Consider the following 22,864-nt stretch of genomic DNA (forward strand, 5'->3'; position numbering starts at 1 on the left):
GATATGTTTCAACCAGCACCTGTTTTCATTTTATGTAGACATACAGTAAGATATAGCTGTAACATATAGGTGAAGTTCACATGCATAGTCACATGTAAATAAAGCTTCACTAATCTCCTACAGACAAGCTGACTAACAAAACCATGAAATCAAAGTAGCAACAGTCTTAATACAAACAAACTTAGCCAGTGGTCTACATTAAAACGTTTCATGTGTGGCATCACCTCTTCACAGACTAATTCAGCTCAGTTTGCCGTTGTTTCATAAGAAATACAAAGGAGGCCAAGAGGTGGAATTACAAAAAAATAGAGACATTTAGCACTAAATTGTTTCATAAAAGGCAGGAAACAGTTTCTCGCTGGAAGAAATATTCCAGTGAAACACAGATGCCATGCTGTTTACCTAATGACAAAGCAGTTGAACCAGAAAGACGGATTCTCCCTGGCATTTCCTGCTGACCATGTTAAGCACTATAGCTGTGAGATTTTTAGATTTTCCTGGAATTACTGTCATAAGACCTGATTGAGCTAAATGTGCTCTATGCAAATCTCTGAATATAGTGAAATCTGTAAACTGTTTTTTTTCCTTGCACTCACTCAAAACACAGCAAACAGCCAGATAGCTTAAAATGCAGAAGTAGTGCTTGCACAAAGACTTTCATGGTTGATAATAACCTTTCTGTGCATCATCAGAGGATTTGGGCATTTTTAGATTTCATTCTGAATTACAGAGGAAATGAGGCTGAGTTTCCATATTACTCAGAGAGCAATCAATTATAATACTTTGACAAAAAGCAACTACCTAAAAATGTTTTTCACTACCCTGCAACATGAACTAGACATGCTAATTTCATTATAACATTGTGAAGCCTCAGTTACACATCTCACAATGCAGTCCTTCGGATCTGCTACTGTCAGGTTTCCCCCAAATTGCTGAGAGAACGTCAAAGGCAAATGTTCTTTATAAAGATCAAAAAGGATTGCAAGATAAACTACAACAGTGATATAAGGTCTTCAGGAAGCCAACAGCTACCCCCCACCCCAGAAAAAAATAAAATAATAATAAAAAAAGAAAGAATTAACACCAGCTACAGTTAAAAATGACATACGCATCACTCACCCCTTTGTGGCTAACTCAGTGACTAAAGTAACAATGCTGAAAATTATCTCAATTTACTTTCAGAGAGAAAACAGGATTATTGCTGACGTTGTCGTATGGTTGAGACTATTGTTCTCAGAATACTTCAGTCTCACTCAGACCTACCTTTCTGCATTAGTTTTTAAGTTCAAATTCTTTTCTTTCATAGCTGTAAACCAGTGAGCCAGAGTCTCAGTTTGCATGAGCCTGTGCAGCCCTTCTCAAAGCACTGGTGATGTGGAGATGAGCTGCACTGATTTACATCATCTCAGAATTGGACTCAAAGACTTTAAGTAGCATGCTGAGATCGGATATGTAACATCTATACCAGAGCATCTAGGATTTGATTGCAATATAATGAAGAGTCATTTAAGTAATTACTTTTGCATAAATTACTCTATGCTGGTATGTTCCAATCTATAATTGCTGCACATTACAAGCACCATGGTTACTAATCAAGGGGAGAAAGGAATTCAAGACCTGGAAAGAGCAAGAGAAATTAGGTAGAGCAAATATACAGTTAGACTAAAAAACGCATTATTCATCTGCCATCTTGACATACAGGATGTGTATGAACAAGAGGGTAAGAAAAAGGACCCCAAAGTGGCACACCCACTTACTCCTGCACAGCTGACACATACTTCTATGCATCACAGACAACATAAAATAAATGACTATATTCCACTAATACAACAAATTCTCTCACCGTAGCTTAAATAAAACAAGAGAAATAAGGATGCCATAGTGGCCATGTTCCGTAATTCCATAAAACCCAATAACCTTAAAATAAATTGTTCCATTCATCAGAGAAAACCTAATGTCTAAGGTGTAGCAGTCTCATGGCTTTCCTTGTTTTAGGAAAGGGGTCTGTGGCCAGAGCAGAAGTCCTGATGCTAATTTCTAACAGAAGAGGAAAACCCCACCCCGGACACCTGGAAGATACAAGGAGAGTAACATGAAGTAGGACACTGGTGAGTTGAGGGAAAGTCCACCCAGCCCACAGACATTGTGGGAGCAATAGTAGCTGGTGATTTTTGATGCATATTTGCAAGCTTGTTATGACCCTGGCCTGAATTACAGTTCTTGTAGTCAAAGCCAAACCAGTTTTGACTGGTACTCATTTTTCGTTAGGAACACTTGGCACAGTTGCTCTTTTATGAAACTAAATGTCTTGTGACAAGCGCGGCATGATGGAGGGAGTTTGGCAGAGATGTCAAATGATCTTTGGCCTTTATTTATATGCGACATTTCCAGAAAAAAAAAATATATATATATATAGATATATATTAGATACATCACTAGGGAGTAATCCTTCAATACATGGCAGCACTGCGTTCTTCTGGAAAAGCTAAGCTTCTGAAAGTGTAAACCATGGGTTATGAGGATAGGTTCTGCAAGACAAAGTAGAAATGGAAGAACGGGAAGGGAGATCCTTTAAAGGAGAGTCATATTCAGACTGGATGACTCCCACGTTTAAAGTTAACATGCTAAGGCATCGCCACATTAAAAGCTGCCCACAGAGCTTGTCCTGGTAAAGCACCAGCATGACCCACAGTTCACTGACTGATGTTAAACAAAACATCTATGTGTAACCATTATCACAAAAAATAATTATTTACCCTCAAACCATATTAAAAGCTGAGTGGAATTTGATGTATTTGATGTAAATACAAGCAAATAGAAAACAAAAGATGACCAACATGAAATGCTATTTTCAAAGCAACACAGTTTTCTCTCAAAATTTCCATCTGTGGTCCCATCTCACATAGAAGTACACAGGTCTAAAAGACCGTAAGCTTACAAATCATGATAAATAACACGTGGAAGAAGATATGATATGATATGATATATGTGTATATATATATATATATGTATGATCAGGAAATTTTGACAAAGTATGAACTGCTTCCCTATCACCTGGATGAAAAGAGATTCCAACTTTCTGTATAAGAGAGAGTAATTAGTGATGAAAATAGCAATGCAAGAAGAAAACAGCTTTTTTCTTTTTTTTTTTTCCCTCCCTCTCCTTGCAGGTTGTGTTGGTGGGATATGCTGTCTAGCAATCTCAAGTTAAAGCTAATAAAGTCTTCTGTGTGGGAATGGATTTATATACACATATCACACATATAGCTACACAAACACATATGCCCAAACACAAGATAATCCCTTTAATGAATCCAGCCCACAATACTCTAATCATTACAAATTTTCATTAGAACAGAAGCTGTATTCAGATGCACAGACACAATGCAATCTCACTTGTAAAGTACCACAAGCTTCATCCTTTCGGAACCTGAAAATAATACGGTCTGGTTGTTTTTTCTTCTCAACTTTTTGGTCTCCTTAGGCCCTGATTTTAAATCTTCCTGATGTTAATGCTTGCAACTTAATTATGCTACCATGAGTCTTTTTCCTCACTAGACCTGCAGTGTACAAATCTACACAGAAAACATCAGTTCCTGGCAGAAGCTCTTGGCAAAGTGGTGATATATAACCCCTCTCATAACCAATTTGAATATTAAGACTATGCACAGAAATAATAAAATTTGCCAAAAGATGGTTAGGAATTGCTGAAGATCTTTTTGAAGCTCTGTTGAAATGTATTCTATACAGACTGGCAAAGGTAGTATCAAGTCAAAGCTGTTACTTTAGAAGAAATCTACTTTAAATGTAGGAGTTTACAATGCTCAATAATACAATAAATTGCACAAAGAAACACATCGAAATATACTTACATATCTGAACACTGATGGCTAGGATTGGGCATGGCCAGACTTTGAAGTTTCAGGTCAGGATGTAGACAAAAGGTTTGATCTACACGTCCTGGCTGATATCATAACTGGTATGATACGTAAGGATTTTCTCTCAAGAAGTAAATTAGCAAATGCAGTAAATGAGCTAGTGACAAATACAAAACTTGATCAAGAAAATTACGGCTATCCAGTGATTATTCCACCTTGTAAAGTTATCTTTCAATAAATACAGATTTCTGAAACTGAAGAAATGAATATGGACAGTCATGCAGTCTTAGCTCTCCCCCTTGGTCTCCAAAAGTAATGATAGCCAGTGTTTTGTTTTCTTCTGCAAGCTTTCTAAACATTTTTTTATGGATTACATCATGTTACACATATTTGTTTGTATATGTAATACAACCAGCTAAAAAAAAAACAGAAAGATATGAAGCCATCAAGATAGCTATGGTCAGTATTTCTTTCCCAACACCTCTGACTACGATATGGAAAAGTCCTTGAGAAATACAGCATGGCATACATGGACTGTGACAGTTCTCAAGTAGAGGAGGTTGTCAGCAGCTGAAAGGGAAAACAACAACAATCCCAGTTTTTGCTAACAGAAAAATCCTTGAGTTCATTCTTAGTATCACAGAATCGTGGAATGGTTGGGGTTGGAAGGGTCCTTAAAGACCATCCAGTTTCAACCCCCTGCCATGGGCAGGGACACCTCCAACCAGACCAGGTTGCCCAAAGCCCCATCCAACCTGGCCTTGAACACTTCCAGGGATGGGGCATCCACAGCTTCTCTGGGCAGCCTGTGCCAGTGCCTCACCAACCTCACAGTAAATAATTTCTTCCTAACAGCTAATCTAAATCTGCCTTCTTTTAGTTTAAAGCAATTCCCCTTATCCTTTCACTATACTCCACGACATAGAGTCCCTTCCCCAGCTTTCCTGTAGGCCCCCTTTAGGTATTGGAAGGCCACTATAAGGTCTCCCCAGAGCCTTCTCTTCTCCAGGCTGAACAACCACAAATCTCCTAGCCTGTCTTCACAGGAGAGGTGCTCCGGCCCCTTGGTCATTTTTGTGGCCCTCCTCTTGACTCATTCTAACAGGTCCATGTCCTTCTTGTGCTGGGGGCCCCAGAGCTGAACGCAGCACTCCAGGAGGCTCTGAGTAGAGAGGGAAAATCCCCTCCCTCACCCTGCTGGCCACGCTTCTTTGGATGCAGCCCAGGACACAGTTGGCTTTCTGGGCTGCAAGCACACATTGCCAGCTCATGTTGAACTTCTCATCCACCAACACCCCCAGGGCTTTCTCCTCAGGGCTGCTCTCAATCCCTTCTCTGCCCTGCCTGTATTTGTGCTTAGGATTGCCCCAGCCCAGGTGCAGGACCTTGCACTTGGCCTTATGAACCTCACGAGGTTTGCACAGGCCCACCTCTCAAGCCTGTCCAGATCCCTTTGGATGGCATCCCTTCCCTCTAGCATGTCGACACACCACACAGCTTGATGCCACGGGCAAACTTGCTGACAGTGTACTCAATCCCACTGTCCATGTCACCAACAAAGATGTAAAACAACACTGGTCCCAATAGTGACCCCCAAGGAACACCACTCATGACTGATCTCTACCTGGACATTGAGCCATTGACTGCAATTCTTGAGTGCGAACATCCAGCCAATTTCTTATCAACTAAGTGGTCTATCCATCAAATCCATGTCTCTCTAATTTAGAGACAAGGATATCATGGGGGAGACAAGTGAGAAACACTGCATGACAATCCAACACTACAACAGTTTAAGAAGTACAAGATACACTTACTAGCATAAAGGTATTTAGTTAAATCAGGATATAATCAGTCATGGAAGCTGCTAATTATCCAAAAGAACACGGATCTTATATGATCTTTTTCATCATGAAATACGGTATCTTCTGTAGGCAAGTACATTAGACATTATGGGACTAGATTAACAACAGTTATAGAAAGAATGTTATTTGCCTTATAAATTCTTGCAGCTTTCTTTTCTTCATCCTCACTCACTAAGTACTGGCTACACAAGATGAAATACTGATATAGTGTGGCTACTTTTGTATTATTAAGGCATTAAAACCCTTTTTATTACTAAGACATTAAAGTGAGACAAAATTATTTCCAGTTGTCATTTATCTTTCAGTGGTGGCAGTAAAAACTACTGAATTTTCTCTGAAAAAAAAAAAAATGTTCTACTTTCAGATTATTCAAGTAAATATTGTTGCCTGCACAGCTTCTATTGTTTTCAATTCCCACAATGAGCCACAGATGTGAAGGGTACCTAAGATTTCATCTTAGAAGGTCACAGAAAATAAGCGACGGTTTTTCACCTCCTTCTCCCCGGAGAACAACCAGGCTGCATGTCATCTCTGCTCATCTCAGTTGTGAGCAGATTTTAATACACTGTCCATTCTACACCTGGGACACAGCTTCAGTGGCCACACAAAATAAATTTCTCGGCATTTCTGTTTTATATTACATGTTTATATTACATTTATATGCTCTATTACTAACATAATAATTTGGTCAGACCTACAGAAGGAAATTTAAACTGTCAACATGAGGTGAGCAGAACACATTAGGGACCAGAGGCATTCCCCCATCTTGTCTGCTTTACTCACTTGAATCCAGCATGCGACTGTCAGAATAAATCACAATTTCCAGCTTATTTGAGATATTCCTTTTCCATCTCATATTATTAGCAATTATAGCTGCTTTATTTAAAACAAGCTGATGGAGTACTCAGGGAGGAAGCCATGAATTAGATTCCGACTGCTTGGTTTCTTACTAAAATAGAGATTTGAATTTTTATCACAGAAATGGAAGATTTATCACCTAACTCCAAGAAGGAAGACTGAAGTTTTACTTAAACACTGAGCCATACGGCCAGATCCCAGAGCAATCACGTGGGTATTTTAAAAACTACTACTGTTAGAAATTGTACTGTAGTAAGCCAAAATAAAGCACATTCTTTAGAAATCTCAGCCTGGGAATAACTCTACTTCTCAGGCTCTCCAGTCCCAGCTGGTTGAAGACTACTGCACAGTGAAAATGCTTACTGGAAATGTTATTGGGGTGCTGCCAGTTCAAATTTTGGTGTAACAAAAGGTGAAATGATGTTCCTCGCTACTAGGGAGACACGGATGAGATGCAGCAACTGATATGTTCATTAGCATGTCTACCTGTTTGTGTTCCCCAGCAGCATACAAGGCTTGGGCACAGAGGAGTCTCGTGGAAAATGCAAGCTCCAGTTGCTGTGTCAGTGATGGACTTGTCAAAAGATGAAATACAGCTGCAAAACTGGAGTGGAATTGTGCAGACAAGGTAGCCAAAAGAAGAAGCTACATAAAAATGAGACGGTGGCAAGAGAGGAAACGGAAGAGAAAACAATGAAAAAGAGCGCAAAAAGCTGTAGTATCACAAGGATCAGATATCCTTTAAATAGTGAGGTGGACTCTAATATGACAAGTATGTTCAAACCCTGTTTAAAACCTCCTATAGCTTCAGATCTTTCTAGTGCATTAGTGATTTGGAAACTTGTTGGTTTATATCCATTTTTTCCCCCTCTGTGCATGGAGACATGTACCAGATGAGTGCAAAGATCTAATTTTAGGGCCTAGATTTTGCACAGGCAAACAACTCGGAAGATGCAAGAGAACAGCAAGATATGAATTTAAAAAGCAGTAGGAAACGCAGAGATTACAGTCTAAAAAACATAGCCCAAACATCTATCATTATTTAATGTATCAAAATAATAACAACTCTAACAACACAGAGGTAAGCCAAGGACTTCAGTCTAATGAGCTTCCAAACTAGAAATACTTCCTACAAAAATATTTACTGGTGTTAAGGCAATTCAAAACTCTAAGGTGTTAACACTAAACAGGAGAAGTCTATGTTCCAAAGACAGTAGAAATATCAATCTGGAAAATATTTATGAAACCCAGTTGAACAATATGTTTAACAAAACCAGTAAAATTACAAAATTATCTTCTGACTGCAAACTCTCCAAAACATTTCATTGAATTTATATAGAGAACAGCCTGCTTTCCACAGTTACTAATACAAACCAGTTCATCACAGTCTTGGAAACAGCCTCTTCAGACTTTTATGGCTATATTTTCCAAGTCATGTATGCTTTATGCTACAAACACATCTGCTTGAAATTAACTTATGAACATGATTATTTAATGTGCACAATGAAGTCAAATGATCTAACTGGCCATATGCTATCAACTGAACTGTACACCTGCCCTCAACTTCAGTATATATTAATTTACGCATCAAACTACAAACGCCGGGGGAATTTTTTCTTTTTTGGTTTTATATTTTCCTTTGTATTTGTACTCCTCTGACTTACAAAACATAACAAACTTTGGGTTTGAGATAAATGTTTTCTTATATGATCTTCAGCACTTGGAGAATATTACAAGTCTGGGCTTGCTTCTCAATGGCGCTCTCAAAAATAATTGTCAGTATGCACTCAAATGTGTGTCAATCATGACAAGCCTTACACTATGTAAATATGTAGGAAGAATTCACTGTGTAATTTTATGTGACACTACTCAGGATTCACAAGAAGGAAAAAAAAACAACATCGGAAAAGCTATACCCTGTAATGATCTGCTTTCCCAGTTACAATGAATGAAATGTAACTATGAAGATTTATGTAGTGCTTTCAAACATTAACGTTGATGCTTCATGTCTTTATGCTGCTCGTAATTAATTTATCAGCAGCTTTCCTTAGAAATGACAGTACCATGCTCAAGAGCTTTGTTTACTTTCCACTGCTGAACTCTACATTCCTGAAGGCAATAATGAGCAACACTGATGTCTGAGACAATACATAAGATAGACTTTTTTCCTTTTGAAATTCAAATGTTATTTGGGAAGGCAGAGAATGAACTGCAGAATCTCATGTTATTTATTTATTTATTTATTATTACAAAAAAATTACATTATCCCAGGAGTTACTTATCAATATTTACATTAAATTTATCAACTGAATCTGAAATAGTTTTCTTTCAAGGTACAAATGTGAGTTTGCTATTTCACAAGCATACAAGGCAATCAGGAATCATATCCAAGTGTCTGGTATTTTAGATAATGCATGACATCATACTGAAACATTTTCTAAATGGATATTATTTAATAGAAACTGGGACACCCCTTGCCAGACATGAAACATACTCAAAGATTATCACTGGGAAATGAGAGCCAAACAAAGCCCAGGGCAGCAGAATAATTAGAAAGTAAACACACAGCAAGCATATTTGCCCAACCTTCAGCAACTGTTGGTTGAAGCCAGAGTTCATGTCCTTAGTTAATGGTCCTCCAGGGATCATTTCTTCCTTAAACTTGTCTAACTACTTAGAATTATTTTAAACCTATATAAACTTTACGTACCTACACTACATTGTTTGGCCAGAAGATAGCACAATATAAATATTTGTTGTGCAAAGCAGCATCCACATTTTGTATACAGCTACAAATTAAGTAAGTTCTTGGCTATTATTTTCAGGATTCTGAATGTGCAACATGGCCAAGTAGCAGATAGTTGAGATAGTATGGGCTAATTTAGTTATGGAGGGTATCTTATTGTAAAGCACAGCTACTGTGAGTTAATATCTGGAACTGAACTGTGTGATAACAGTAGTTATTTTGTTTTCTTTTTAAAACTAAAACATGGAAGGATCTTTTGTTTGAAATGATGGCTATTATACGCAAAAGAAAAATCATAATATTTAGCTTACACAAAAAAAAATCTGGAAGAGTCAGTATATGGTAATGATAATTCACATCTGCTGAAGCACTTGACCCTTTCATATTAGAAAAAAGCCACAGGCCTATAAAGCCAATGTCTTTCTGATCATAGCTACTCACTCTCAGGTGTTATGCTGTAATGAGGACAGAATTTTTTAATATTCATTAGTCCTCTTCTTGTTTGCTCAGTAGAGAAGGCATTTGAACTCTTCAGTTTTCAAATGGACTTTACAGACTTATTTCCCTTGGGTAGTCTCTTAGTTGAAATTCCTATAAATTGATACCTAATCAAGGAAATAAAAGAGGATGAGGAGAAATAAACATTGAAAAGCTTGCTAGGGATCATGAACTTAAAATGAGAGCACTGAAGTTTCAGACATCAGAAGATTATTTGAATTTTAGCCCTAAATTAATTCTGTCAGATACTGTTTTCTTTTAGTGTTTCCACAGGTGAGGAAAAGGGCATTTTTAAAATTAATGTTTTCTTTAATATGGATAAAATGCACATTTATAAGAGAGTCATTCTACCACAGAACATGAAAAACTCAAAAACCACAAGGCAGCCCTGTCATTCTATTGATCTCCAAGAAACAGAGGATTTGCTATATTATCTGTTGAATAAAGTAAAGCAACAAATTGCCTCTAGCAGTGACCAATAGCTGATGGTTTATAACACAGCAAATACGAGACACGAGACATTTAACCAGCCATAAAGTGTTGCATATAGGGGAGAATTGGCTATTTCATTGTAATTGATTCTTGCATCAATCGGCTTGTATTCTCTAGTGTGAGATTTGTTTATTCTTATTTTTATGTAAGCAACAAGAAACACATCTGGGAGGTATGACCCCCCTCCCCCTACAAAATGTATTCTTTTATAACATAAGAATATACCACTGCAGAAAAATTAAAATTGTAAACTGTAATTAACAAGGCAACAAACACAGCAATGTATCACCTTGAATGGAGAAAAGAGTAATAGTGTTAAAACCTTTCCTGGTTATATTAGCCTGACAGTCTTGTGATTGTTCTTATTTTCCAAGCTTTTCTTGTATTGTTTCATAATCTACCATTTACCTCAAAAAATATTTCTCAACATTTATAATGCTCCTGCAAGCAGAAATGTTTTTCTTTGTCAACTAAGATTAATTTTTTTTGCCCTACCATGATAACCAGTTTGAATGAAGCAAAGATTCTCTAAACATCCATGGTAAACCAACAGGAGGAGGAAAAGGCAAAATAGAAGACAGGGCTTAGGCCACCTGGTCAACGGATTACATGTGCTTAGTCGGCAGAAGTCCAAGGTATTATGTTGAAGGGGCACATGCAACTAAATTAGATTTCCAACCCGTATTATGAATTAATACTAAATCACACTGAACGAATTAACACTGAAACTTCTGTACTGATCTGCAGACAGTTCCTTATCCTTAGATTTCCAAATGGTATAATGGATGATATCGGACCATGCTGAACAGCATAACACTGAAACCTCCACAGTGATTTACAGACAGTCCTTTACTCTCCTTTACCACACAGATGTTGTATTAAAAACATCCAAAGCACACAAACAAAACCAAACAGCAAGTAAGGAAAAAGACCAAGACTAGGGTTGTAGCTTTGGAGTGAAAAGATGAGGAGGTTCTGTCTTAATTATGGGACATGACATACTTGTGAAATACCTATGCTTTCTCCCATTCTCTGCTTGAGCTACCTGTTGCTGCAACCTATTTGTACGACATCTGCCTAGAGCAAGAAGGTCCCAGTATCAGCTTGTTCCCTGCATACTTACCATCGACCCTTTACTCATTCATCATGGTTTGGTAGTGAATCCACACAGTGACTATGATTAACAACAGGAAAATAACAACAGGCTTGGAACTGAGCTTTGAGGTGAGTAAAAAATGTTATTTACCAAGCTGCACCAACCTGAAAAAGTCCATGAGAGCTAGTTCTTGTGCAATATTAGGTCCTCTTTTTGCAGTGCAGTCAGAACACAGAATAAGATCTGATGTGGTCAACCCACACCACTTCTTCAGCAGTAGAACCAGGGAATAGAGCAACTTTGAAAAAATTCTTCACTTTCCCAGATGAACTATGAACGAATGAACAAACTTGTTCGTTTATTCATTTTTTTGCCTCTTCTTATGGTGAAGTTGGGAAAGTAGTTCTGACCCTGGGCTAATCTTTAATGAAAATGCTGCAAAATGGATTTCAGAGCTGTGACAAACAGTACATGGAGGTTAACAGGGCTTGATAATTTAAAGCAGTCATTCACTTAAATGACATAACAACTCCTTGCCTTCTGCAAATCTGCATTCAGAGTCTTACCGAAAATACATCACCAGCTCTCTATTTATTTACCAACATATCTATTTCTTATTCCACTTTCATGTAGGCATGTCTCAAAACTGCCACAATGACTGAGCTGTTAGCAACTCATTTTCAATAGAAAATTCATGAGAAGTTCTCAAAATATCATAGGAGAATTTTGTCCCAAATCACTATTAAATTTAAAACTGAGATGGCTATTGACCGTGCTGGTGAAAAATCTTCCGTCTTAGATATTTAGAAGGTTACATGTTAATCTGCCATGCGTGGTTAACCATGGTGTAGAAAGCTGTGATCTGACGCTGACTGGAGTGACACAATCAGCATAGTCCACACGTCCCACATTTTGGAGGGGGGGAGGGGTTAACTCGGAGCTGTGCAGGGCCTGTGGACTGCATGCCCTGCAGCCAACAGGGTGGATCCGCCTGTTGAAACTCAGTCAGGGTGCTCCAAGTTTGCTCTCAGAGGTGAGTGAGGGTGATTTGAGGATGGGATTCAAAGCAAAATCCCCACTCAAATTGAAAACTCAATAGCTCTTGGCTTCCCCCTCAGTCAACAAAACCATGCCTCTATTTTTTAAAAAGAAAAATAAAAAAAAAATCATATTCTGTTTTGGTTTTACAGTTCACAGTGATCTCTTGCACTGTAACCTATTACCCAATAAGCTAAAGTACATTTACACAAACTGTAGTTGCTGCAGTATGGGTCATCTTACAATTATGGTGGAAGACAAAAGGCAGTTCCCTAAAAAAATATTGAAACATGCATATAAATAATGATTTGAAACCAGAAGAACTACTAAAAATACCCAAAGTTAATCACTTTGTTGTAAGACAGAGGTTAGATTTGTCAGTAAAGCTTTAATATTTGATCCAAGTTAAGCCCAATGGGCACAATTCTACAAATGCCTCAATAGGATGAACTGTTCCGATGCGCACAGTTGTTGTCTTGGAAAGCATTCATGAGACAGGGTAACAGGAAGCATGACCCATAAATTAGATGTCACTGAGTTTATCCAAAAAAAAATCCTTCAACATAGGAGTGTATCACTGCTAGAGCAATTACTTTCAGTGGTTTGTTGGGGATTTTTTGGTCTTTTAAAACCATTTTCTAACCTGGTAGGGTCACATTAATGCTGAGTGATGGTTCTGTTGGAGCTTGTCCAATTGTAAACTGAAATTCCCTGGCCTTTGAGGCTCAGTAAAGACCCGTTAACATAATCTGCACTGATCACTTTTCCTAATTTAAACTGTTAGGGCTTTTTCCTTCATTTTCTGAAAAATGACCACAGTGTGGGTAACGGACATTTTTGGACTCTATAAATTAACCTGGACTGACCTCCAAGAGAGAAAATGTTTTAGCAGGGAGAAGGAGTAATTATTAAGCTTTTTGTCTGTGTTCCTTGTCAATTTGCATAGCATTATCTGTAATGCTTTGCAAAGGTTTTTTTTTTTTTTTTGGAGGTCATCTAATCTTGTTAAATCTGTCACAGGGCTGCCACTGGTATCAGACTTAGACGACATTTGCGCAACACAAGTTCCTAGCAGTGGTGATAAATGTGTTTGTTTCTGGCAGTCCGACCACGCAGATGCTTATTATGTATGTATGAATTAATTTAGTTTATTTAATCAGCTCAGAAAGGAGAAAAAGGTCTCAGACAACCAAGATGTAGTGTGCTTTTGTATACATTTACAGCATGCTCCTGGTGCTAGTAAGCAAGCAATTATTTGCTAGCTGATCCAGAAAGATCATGAACTTCGGAGGGATTCCACAGTTAGTAGTGTTACTGTTTCTTTACGCGGACCTAGCCATGCAGATGGAAAAACGAATAATATCTTTACCCAGCCTAAAAGGAAAAACACAGCAATTGGAAACCAAAACATAGTACCAGGGGACAAGTTCAGGGGAAGAAAAATGTTGACAGTCAAACTATTTGTACCAGAAATTTCCTATGGCTAACAAAATACCTGAAGCAAGTAAGTGGACTATATACAGCTCAGTTGCTTTTATAAAGCATGGAGGAATAAATTCAGTTTCACTTTAGGAATTCAGTCCAGAGGCATGGTAGGATCACAAGGGTCAAGGGGAAAATCCACAAGCAGGGGTTAATCTTGCAAACCCACACAGACTGGGAAAAATATTTCAGGCAAATGTAGGACTAAAAAAGAAAAGAAAAATAAACATGTATGAAAGGCATTATTGAGAAGTTGGCAGCTAATAAGTAAATTTCAAGCAACCCACTTATTTTCCCAGATACGAGAAAAAAGAAGAATGCCTGAGTCTCAGTATTTCATAACCCAAAAGGTAGCATCAACCAACCTGCTGCAAGAGCAGCACAAAAGAAGAATGTCTGAGTCTCAGTATTTCATAACCCAAAAAGAAGTATCAACCGACCTGTTGCAAGAGCAGCACATGTCCACGTGCTGCTACCAACCAGACAGAAAGCTCCACTTTAACTCTTGTCCTGACCTAGCCTTTCTGACTGCTAATTTTGAATTGTTTGACCATGCCAATTAGTATTGAAGATGTTAGCTTTTACTTGGTCAAACTTACAAAACCAGTGAACAATTAAACCATGGAGAATTAGGTTCAATATTCACATGCTACACGCTTCTGAAGGGGAACAGTCTTTCACAACTTCAAAGTGCTTGGAGATAAGACCTAGTATTTTTAGTATTTTCTATTTCAGCTCAAATTGATACATTAACTAGAAAATAATAATTAAACAAACAACAAAAACAACTAGCTACTGTATAGGAAACGGATTCCATACATATAATTTTGCCTATAATGTAAGTTTTGATGGGCAAGTAACCAATTTTGACTAGTTACAGACATGATTAAGAGTGGATGAAAGCAAGAAATTTTCATTTAGGTAAACTGTGCTGAAAATTAATTAAATGTATTGACATTTAAAACAGAGCAGTGTGCTGAGAAGACAAAACTAAACCACTTTCCCCCCACCCCACTTCTTCTAAGGCCCCCCTTCACTCCTCCATCTCTGACTCTACCTCCTCCCTCTGAGCAGCACAGGAGGATGGGGGCTGTGGTCAGTCCACCACAGCTCCTGTATGCTGCTCCTTCTTCCTCACTCTTCCTCCTCCTCTGCTCCACCATGGTCTCTTCATGGGCTGCAGGGAAATCTCTGCTGCTGTGCCTGAAGCACCTCCTTCCCTTCCTTCACTGACCTTGGTGTCTACGGGACTGTTTCTCATCCCCTCTCCCCCTTCCCCCCGACTCCTGTTAATAATAAAAATGCACAGTGATGATCAACTGAAACACTATAATCAATAACTGAAACACTACAGCAATCTTCATGGAAAATATTACTTTCCTTTGAAAAAAGCAAATAGCTGTTAAAAGCAGCAGGAATATTTAGTGAATTCCCAGTTCATTGGTGCAAGTCTGGTAGCTTCAATGGATTTTCCACTATTTTAGAGGGGACATATTTAATAGTCAAATCAAACTGAAATTTTCTATTTGCATAACTGGTTTTGAAAGATTAAAAATGACAACTAATATATATATTTTTAATGGCTTAAAATGACTGATTTCTTTTTTACTTACAGTAAATTCTCCTAGGTAATACAGTAATAGCATAAAATAAATGTTGATTGCTATTCCAAAAAATGATCTTTGACTGTCCAATCATACTCTGCCAAAATATTTTAAACATAATAGGTTAAAAAAATTGCAAAATTCTCAGATACAATCATGCAGTGTCATGCATGGATCAGTAAGAAGAGAGGGTGGCAAGTCAACTGAACAAATTTACACTGCCAACGCGCTGACCTGCCCAAGGTTGAACTGGAATTTGGTTCACAGCTCTGCCACTATTCACACAAAGCATTAATGCATTTTGCAAGCTAAGAATATGCTAGACCAGGACAGAGATGTATTCTGATTATTCTTGCATGTTAAATAATCAATCATAATCTGGAATCAATCTTTTTTCCACCAATACAGGCTACTGTGTGTATTCCAATTTGTGCTGTACAGGGAGGTTGGTTTCTGAAAGAGAACTGGGAGATAAAGATCATCAACAAATTCTGTTAAATGATAGGATATAACATTCCTCTCAGCACTTTGCAAATTGCCCATATCAAGTGCTTCTCTCTAAAATAAGAAGTGAAAATTATAGTGTTTCCAATATGGCCTTCAATCTTTCTCTTGTGGTTATGATTACAAATGTCTAAAATCTCTGGATATGTTTTCTCAAGTGAAAAAACAAATATTAATTGGCCTAAATATACTGGTAAATGGAGACATATATCAACCATCGTTATTCAAGATAAATATTTTTTAGGTATACATACATATAAATATCAGATGGTGGGCTATATGACATTGCTTACACCATTGCTGTTTCTCTTTAAGAAAGAAGCCAATGTATTCAATACTAAGTCATAAATTTCAAGTCTTCCTTGACAATCTTGTTGATGGTTATTATACTAATATTGACTCAGATTATTTCATAATAGAGGTTTTCAACTTTTGTAATAGCCTACAAATTAAACTTCACAAGAGAACACATTCCTTCTCAAGAGCTTGTATCTTTTCTCCTCTGTAAGGCTCAAAGTGGCAGAGGAAGGGAATGAGGAAATTTGCCATTCAATTAAAGTCTGACTATTGTTTAGGGGAGAACCTTCAGGTTTCTATGAGTCAACTTTTGTCTAGTCTTGTTACAAAAAAGCTGACGCATCTTTTTCTCAAAAGAAAGGAAGCAATAAAAGCTAAACAGTAATGGCACTATAATGGTGCTAAGCAGATAGGATATTTTAAAGGAAAATCCCAACTAGGGGAAAATATAAGTACTTACCATCCATTTAATAAACTCATTTTGAAATGGCTATTGAAGCAAAACTATTTTTTTTTTTTTTTTTTTTTTTTTACAATTTACAATTACACTGAAGCAATCACATAATTTTGCTTGAATGTGAAAACAAAGTGGAATACTCTTTTAGCTCCAGAAGGATTAGTATTTGCTCGATGGAGGGCCTCCTGTCTTGCGCAAAGTATCAGCAAATTACTATTCAATGGAGTTAACCCTCCAGACTAGAAATTCACCTTCGAGCAGAATTGTATTGGCTGTAAGACTATGTACATGTTTAAGGAGGCACAGAATACTTTATTTGGAATATCCCTCTACCTTTAAATATGAGCTGATAGAAAAAGACTTGATCCAAAACCTAGTTCACATATAAAGATCATATTTTGCTCGTCTCCTTATAGGACAATTACCTTTCCCTTTTACTTCAGATCAGTTTAGGGTGTTTGAGCAAAAAGTGCTCAGTGTTAAACCATGTGTATGAAAAATTGAAGTCATACATCGACATGACTAACATCTTACAGGCTTTGAACTACTGGAGCTATGTCAATGCAGAACTCTGGATCCTTAAAGCTCCACAGAATTCACCCCACATGGGCTCAGGTAGACTAAGCTACTTAATCATTCCAGAAATACAGCAGAGCCCATACATAAACCTTTAAGAGGATCATAAAATAAGTGCATAATTGAATGAAAAATCTTTTTTTTTAACCTGATGGTTTCACAGTAACAAAACTAAAAATCGTAAAAAAGAAGCAAGTACCCACATACCAATTAAATATTATAAGAATCTATCCAAGCATTACTTCAACTTACTCCGAGGTTAGAGAAGAAGTCTAATTAACTCAGCAAATATTTGTGCTGAATGGAGCTAGCTGTGGTCCATAAGGGGAGGACAGGGTGATGAATCTATTACTATCCTCCTGGCTCGTGTGTGCTCAGAGAAGAGTGAAAGGTTGCACTTTCAGGAGAAAGGCATGGCTCTGGAAGGGAGGAGGAGGACTATTGATAAAGATGCCTGTTAATAGTTGGTCAAGTGTGATAGAACAATGTTTCAGAGCTGGGAAGTGCCCAAAATGAATACCACTGAGCTAGAGAGTATCTCTATTTACACACTTTAGTTGTTCAATATATGTGAACTTTGCAGCATAAAGTACATATCTACCACTATACACAGTTGCCTTTGAACACAAGCCACTTTTCCATGCTTGTGAAAATTCATTCCTGGGTGCTAGGAAAAAGTCCTGATGTTGTATGTTTGCCTTTAACAGCATGTGTTTACATGTAACATGTGGATATTCTTTCTTACCATGTGTATGAGTCCTATTACCCTGAGAGAATACATAATTCAGTACTCCTTCACATTTTCTGTTTCCATCTGAAGCTCAGAAATAAGGGGGTCTAGTCTAGTTATTCTAGTCTTGGTTATTTCTATCCCAGAAAAAAAACAGCAGCAGGATACTTTGCAAAACAAGATGTCCCTGTGAAATTCATGCCTACTGCAGATTTATTTGGCTGCCTAAGCTATGAATAAGCTTCTCAATTTCTAACATGTATCTTTGGAAAGCTGCTGAACATGAGAGTTTCCAAACCTGTGTGAGACGTGCAAACTGTGTATTTTTATTTTTCATGTCAAGATTATTGAATTATTCAAATCAAAAAAAAAAAAAAAACACCACCATACCAGCAAAATACATTTGCCTTTTTGCTTTACTGTTTAATCATTTACCAAAGCCATTTGATCCTGGAAATTAATGATGTCATCAACTAGATAGTCACACACCTTGTGCTTCTATATATATAAAATTATTTACCCCTAAAATGTTGTCTGAATTCTCCCCAGCCAGCTCCCTCTGAAAACTCATTTGCATGCAACTGTTCCAGAGACTGTCCCAACACTAAGACACTTTACATATGTTAAGAGATACAGGTCTTTGTCTAATATTTTTCCTGCAATGTATCAAACATATTATGCCACACATACCAGGGAAAAACAGCGTTTCAGGGCTCTGTGTGGGTTTCCCTCTTTCTTCTCCCATACTCTCAAGTTTCCTTGAGTAAGAGTAACAGAATGCCTCATCTACCCTTGTTACAAGAGGCTTAATCTACTTTTATCATAGCATCCTTACTTCTTATCTTTCTATATGAGATGTCACTTAATTTCATATGTAAGTATGCAAAGTTGAAAGATGGTAATGATAAGCTGGAAGTATCAATTGCTTCTATTGTTTAGACCTTGTTCTATATCTAGAGACAGTTATATGGTATTGGTGGTAAAAGTTGCTGTTACCCTGAAGGAATGGCAGATCTTAAGGACAATCCCCAGCTCCTATTTCTTCTTTAGACTGGTTAAAGCCAAAATAATCACAAATGGAAAATACATATTTCAACAGCATAACACACTTTAGGATCTTCAGCATCTAAACAAAACTTTGTTTTAACAATGTCCTGCAAACTCAAGGGCGTTTGTCTTACTGGCAGCCCCCCGTGATGAAACACAGAGATTTACAAGCTGACACCTTGAAGTAACCTGTATGTAAGATCACTCACCAGATATCTCTTGCCCAGATTTTTGTCTACTGTCTATGAGTAGCTGCTATAATACATCTTATATAACATATGTGCAATACAGAGATGCAGCTTGTTGAACATTTGGAGATGCTCAACTGTTAGCTTATAGCAAGTGCTGTCATGGTTTAGCATGTCAATAATCCATGTTACTCAGAGTGAGGTGTCAAAGGATTAAAACACTTCCCAATTATGCCATACAGCACAATAGAGTATAACAGCTGTGAACGAGCCATTGTGTCACTGTAAAGTGTTTTGTCATGGTCTGTCACAGAATCCTAAGGAAAATTCAAGTCTGTAGATGGCTGGCAAGATAAAACGTAATGTCTCGTTGAAATACATATGAAATCTCCCTGTGAAAAATACATGTGCAAAATTCCTCTTAGTTTTATGGGAATTACTTCTATGATTGACCCCCCAACATTTATGTGAGCAGGACAGACCCATAACAAAGGATTTGGAAATTTATTATGGAAAAAGCATTGAAAATTTACTTGTAGGTAGGCTTGTTGTTTTTGTTTACTTTTTTCTTCCAATAAAATGATGAATTGTTTTTAATCCTTTTAAACTTAAACACCTGAAAGGCACTGTTATTTATCTTGCAAAAATTCAGCTAAGTCATTTTCCTTTCCCTCAAAATCACATTTGAAAAGCATCTATACTCCTAAATCTCTCTTGCTGCCTCCTTGTGAGCCTAAAAGGAAACTTTTGCAAATGGGTATATACACAGTTACTTGCACAGTGTTTACTCTCAGGGCTTCCAGCAGCTACAGAGAGGAAATATGTCCTGACTCTTAACAGAAAAGACTGATGGAGTCATCCTACATCGGCGGATCATACCCATGAAACTGGTGCAAGCAACTCTGCCCACAGAGGTTTATGGAAAGTTCAGGTTGACTGTGCTCATGGCAGGTTGCCACGAGCCTTTAACTGGTCTCACTACAGAAAAATGTTGAATTCTAGGGTGTATGAAACATGCTGAAGTAAAACACTATTGTACACAGCTTGTGTATCCTCCAAGATTACCATTGCAGTAGTGTAAGACAAACCCTATTGTCACAGACAAATAACATTCCAGGGAACAATTCAGAAATATTCTGATATTTGCCTTTTTGTATTGTCTTTGTTATTTTAGGACACAAGAAAACCAGCTATGTAAAACAGTGAATCTTTTCTATGAGAAAATACCGGGTTAGTCCTGGAGGGCCTCTTTCACACTCTCCCTTTCAATTTAGTCCTTTATATACTAATCTAATGTGTCACTTTGTACCATCAAAGGACTCCAGTAAGACTTAAAAATACACAACACCTATAATATAGCTTTCCTTCTTTGTTTAGACAGACGGTCACACATTACAGCCTACTCTGCTTAGATTCACACAAAAACTAAATAAATCCTGTACATCATACTCACTTTAAATAGCACCCAATCTTAAGCTAAGGTGAGACATATCTAGGGTGATGTAGTATACCAGATACAACATGGCAGGGCACAGGCAACACTTTTACCAAATCTACAGCTCACACTGGGTTAGCATTAACGCTGGGTATCTTGCTTTGGGCACCCATTATTACAGTCTCTATGCTTCCTTATAATAAAGTTCATAACAAGTCTTTGTTTGATTTTATGCAAACAACAAACAAATATGTCACCTCATTTTAACTTGCAGATTTTTGGTATGTGAGAACAATGTAGGGAAGAAAGTTAGTTGCCAAAAGCAAACTGACAATGCCAGACTGTCAGAAAACAAGTTAAATTAGAAGTTTGTATAGTTTCTGGCCTCACATGATGAAGCAGAGAACAACTTTGGCTTCAGGGCCATTCTAATACAGTGTTTTAATAATGGATGCAAAGTATTTTATCAGCACAGTGAGGAGGGATGAGGGTGCGAAGATGATGAATGACTTAAAATTCTGCAGGGGGTTTCTACTGATGCAGTTGTTTAGAAAGATGCCATGCTCTGTCACGCTGCTTTCTCTTTCTCCAGGCTATAATGAAATGAGTGCAGCTAGGGAATCATAACCTCATGCAGGAGCACAGCATGGTCTTATCTATCTTTAAGATCTAGTGCTTTACTATCTGCAGTCATGTGGAATCAGCTCAGAAGATGAATTTCTTCAAAAGAAGAAAGTCAGAGTCTAGTCCCTTTGCCTGCAAGAAATGCAGTTTGGATTAGCAATCACTACATGACCTTTTCACTGCACGTTGAGAGACAAAGTCTTTTAGGATAAACCCGTTTTGTCTCAGACCATACCTGCATTGTAAAACACCATGACCTTCCTTTTAACTACCTCCATGCTAAACTTTGAAGGGACTGGTTAGCTATAATTACCATTCACGAGCTCTATCAACTACACCAATCTTATGTGCTTTCCTCCAAATACATTCGCCTTTTGAACAAGACACTAAGGTATAATTTTTGCACAATTTACTTCACGGTAGTGTTCTGTCTCATGCCTAACCCTAGATATTGACCCTTACTACCAGCACTAAAAGAAGTTGAACTCCTACGTGTGCACATACTCTGTCTGAGATCAATTCACTGCCAGTGGTCCCAGAAATGCACATTTACATTTTACTTTATCTAGTACCAAGCAAACAAATTAAAATGAACAAATTAAAAGCTAAATGTTCAAACAGAAATGCTTACAAGTTGGAGATGGAAACCTAGACCTTGCTATTAAAGTATGCCTGCTCCTAGAGTTATGTAATATGGGGATGTTTATCCCATGTTAGCATCAACACTTTTTTATTTATTGTACAACAATAGAAGTCTTAAGGGTTTGAAGATTTTTTTCTCCCTTTTCCTTTCTACATAAAATAGAATTCAGGGAATGATAGTAATGCTATGTTTCAGTGATATACATTTCTATTGTAAATCACAGGCAAGAGGGTAGACTTTCACATCGATTTCAAATGAAACATTGTAATTTTCTTTTTCTCAGCTTATTTTTGCTCATAATTTCTTAAAGTAAAAGTACTTTTCTAACTTCTAGTAAGGATGTTCCACAGATGTTCCAAGGCAATAATTGAAAAGATCCAAGACTAAATAACTTTTGAATGTGCAATCAATCAGGCAGTTTCACATAAAGTACCTTGGAGCACATTGCAGCATTAAATGATGCATGCAACACTCCTAACGAATAGTGAGCTGCAAATGCTGTGACTGAAGCACAAAAGCATTATACAACTGTCATCAATCCTGCTCAGCCCTCAAGAGGTTGTAAACTACAGGAACACCAAGTGTTTTGCTTAACGTGCATCAAATGTCAGGGATTTCACACAGCACACCATGAAACGTAAGCATTGCTGTTACCGTATGATGTCCCTTTCAGCATCCAGCTGCAAACTAGAGAGAACAAGTAGATCCTCTGCCACATACCATGACCGCCCTAACAAACCACACACAAGATATCCAGGAAGACGTGTCCTAGAATACAAATTAAATATATTAGAGACACCAAGATTTAA

The 22,864-nt window shown here is 37.6% G+C and overlaps 1 protein-coding gene across 12 annotated transcripts in view; it reads right to left on the reverse strand.

The window, feature by feature from the left end:
• GRID2 (glutamate ionotropic receptor delta type subunit 2) overlaps positions 1-22,864 on the reverse strand; it is an 800,504-nt gene that overhangs the window by 390,495 nt on the left and 387,145 nt on the right. Inside the window, exon 1 of one of the 12 annotated variants that reach the window (XM_080592185.1) lies at positions 11,595-14,140. The exons of the other annotated variants lie outside the window; for them this stretch is intronic. The gene's annotated coding sequence lies outside the window, so the exon portion shown is untranslated. Of the gene's footprint in view, positions 1-11,594; positions 14,141-22,864 lie in introns of those variants that run through there. 12 annotated transcript variants of the gene reach the window in all.

The sequence above is a fragment of the Anser brachyrhynchus genome (assembly GCF_964034855.1).
Source record: "Anser brachyrhynchus genome assembly, chromosome: 4".
NCBI classification, from domain to species: domain Eukaryota; kingdom Metazoa; phylum Chordata; class Aves; order Anseriformes; family Anatidae; genus Anser; species Anser brachyrhynchus.